Source organism: Durio zibethinus, chromosome 22 (genome assembly GCF_047325235.1).
Source record: "Durio zibethinus cultivar Kanyao isolate XHJ-2024 chromosome 22, ASM4732523v1, whole genome shotgun sequence".
Classification (NCBI taxonomy): domain Eukaryota; kingdom Viridiplantae; phylum Streptophyta; class Magnoliopsida; order Malvales; family Malvaceae; genus Durio; species Durio zibethinus.
Genome location: NC_143183.1, coordinates 18,944,867 through 18,948,211, shown reverse-complemented (window position 1 = coordinate 18,948,211; position 3,345 = coordinate 18,944,867).

The window sequence follows — 3,345 nt, the reverse complement described above, 5'->3', positions numbered from 1 at the left end:
AGGCCAAGTAGGAATTTTAATTTTATTCATACTTAATAAAAAATTTAATTTTTTATTTAAATAAAAATGTAGATAAATATTATATTGTAAGTATAAATACGTAGATGAATATGATTTCAAAATTTTTATTGAATATAAAAATTAAAACCAATAATATAACACATATTTGTACTTTTTTATAGATATTTATATATATTTAGTAAATAGATTTTTTTATTAAATAATATAAATTATTATTTTAGATTAATTAAAATTAATATATTTTTATTGAAAAGTATATATTAATATAAATTTATAAAATAATTACCTAAATATACAAGATAAAAATAAAAAAATAATTTTTTATTTTTATTTTTTAAAAAAATTATGAGTATAAAGATTACTCATATTCATTAAATATCTATATGGATGTAAATAAAGATATATTAAAATATTTATTTAATATAAATACAAAAATAAATATAATATAAAAATATAAATATGAAAGTAGAGAATACTCTATCTTAACTATACCCTACCTATTAACATCCCTAAGGGCAAGCACATCTTATCTCCAAGATTTGATAATTATTAAAATTAAACTTCCATCAAATAATAATTCTTTCCTTAAAACATTCATTTTCTGTTAAAAAAAAAAAAGAGAGATTGTGGTTTGATCCCCTACACAAATCCCATTAAGCTAATTTTCTTTTTGATTGGTGTGTGACTTTGTCTTAGTGGGGGAACACAAAAAGAGAACATTATTTCATGCGTCATCATGCAACACTTAAGAGGAAAAAAATTTTGGTAAATTTGGCTCCCAACATAGTTCATCAGCAAATCCCACTAAAAAACCAAGTGATTTTGTTTTTTATTAAATGATGAGTAAAAATTATAATCATAATCAAATAGAATTTTGGTTAAAGTTTAATGACCACCATAGTTCATCAACAAATCCCACAAAAAAAAAAAGTGGTTTTGGTTTTTATGAAATGATATGTACAAAAAACAATCATAATCAAATATTAATGAATTAAATTAAACAAATAAAAAACCAATCAAAGAATTAACATAAAATTAAACTAAATTCGCACGTACTTGAACTTGAAATTGAGACCTTACATTTATCTAGCACATCCTCTCTAGAAGATCCTGTTGGGAGTTGGAGAGAAGTGCATATTCTGGCAAAGAATCTATACACGTGTTTGGAAATAAGGCTTCTGGGGTTCTATAGATATACTTGTTTTTTATGCCATTATTATTATATCACAATCAGATACCGAATTTCATTGTTTTTAGCAGAGTAAGTATCCTAATGTAACCCAATTAGTTGTGAATAGTCTTTATAATTAACTCCACGTGGATGCCAATTTGCTATCATTTTCATTGGGTTTTTTATGAAATTATTTAGTTCAAAGCACACATCATATGATAATAAACAATTTGATGGGTGGAATCTTCGACCCATTGGCAAAATATCCAGTTTGGTTTTTTTCACCACAACAAATTTGATCTTTAATTGTTTTTTTTTTTCGATATTTCTTTACTTTTTTATACTTTTGCCATACAATATTTTTTACAGCATTTTGATCAAATTTGTTGTGGTGTCAGTATAGAAATATATAGCTACAAACATTAATGTAGACATCGATTTTATCCGGATCTACTGTTTTCATTTTAGTTTAATATTAATAATTTTAATAATAATATTAATAATAATAATTTTAAAAAATATATAATAATAATAATAATAATAATAATAATAATAATAATAAAGAAAAAGGAGACAGAAACCAGAGGATTGGTACGGCGTTGTTACCGCCCCCGACCAACTCCCTGTTCAGCCCACCTACAACCACCCAGATCTCCCTATTTGAAGCTCTTAAAAACCTTATAGATTCTTCCCATTCGAAGACCTCTCTCTCGGACCCCTTTCTGAAAAACCTTTGAACCCCCTTTTCGAAAACTCTCAGACAAAGAACATACCCCTCTCGAAAAACCTTCGAACAGATCCTCGAAACCTTTCCCTTCAACAACCCCAAACACCATGCCAAACTTCTTCCTTCAACAACCCCAAACAGAACCCACACCAACCACAAAATAAAAAAAACAAACAGAAAAATAAAAGAAAAAAGAGACAAACACAGTCCTCTCCGCAGGGAGGAACCCAACGCCAAAGCTACCTGCGAAAGCAACAAAAAAATCACGTCAGTCTTGTTTCAACAAAACAAAATAAAAAAAAAGAAAAAGAAAAAGGGGAAATAGAAACTCTGAGCCCCAATCTACGCTGATCGAGGCTGTTTATAGTAAAACAGACTTCAGATTCAGAAAAAATGTGTTGAAGAGCGCTTTTGGGAGTATTATTAAAATTTTTTGGCCACCAATGACCACCGACAACCCCATCGACGATGACCCAGGCAACGGTCGGTGCGACGATCGAGCGACCGAACGGTGAGAGCCCGAAGCTCTCCTTCAGAGCTCTCTCTCTCTTTCTCTCCCCTTTTTTTTTTTCAAACAAGAAAAGAATGAACAAAATTTTTTTTTTCATTATATATAAAAGACTAAGGAGCAAAACGACATCGTTTTAGGCTAAAGAGGATTAGCGCGTTGACCTGGATATAACCCGGGATCTGTGCAACCCGACCCGTGTATCCGTTCTTCCAACAACAGCTGACCGATCCAATTAAACTGATTTGAATCGGACGAAATCGTAGATCGCCAACCTGAACCACTGACTGAACCGCAGAACCGGATAGACTGGTCCAGACCAGTGGTTCAGGTAAAAAATTTTTTTTTTTGAATTTTTAAAATTTTTTTATAATATAATTTTTGTTATTTTGAGTATTTTTTTAATATATTCATGCATGATATTTTTTTAATTTGTTAGAATAAATGTTTAATTGTTTTAATAATAATAAAATTGAAAACAAGTAACAATTAAAAATATATATTAAAAATGCTAAAAAAAAGAATTATTATTATTATTATTATTATTTTTCCTGCTTAGATGTTAGAGGTAATAAAAAATATTTTTCTAAAGAAATAATTTCGCCTAAATATTGGAGAATTATTATTAATAAATTTTCATAAAAAAAAATATAAGAAATTTTTAATTAATTTTAAAAAATCATTAAAATTGAACTTGCTTCGAAAATCTACCTAGATGTTGGAGATTTTTAGAGATATTCTTATTTTCTTAAAAACGAAACCTTAAACACTAATTCTTAATTTTCAAAATCCTAGGTTTCTAAAACCCCTAAAATCCAAAATCTTAAAATCCAAAATCCTAAAATCCGAAACCCCTAAAATCTAAAATCCCTTGAATCTAAACCTTAAAATCTAAAACCCCCTAAAATCCGAAATCCC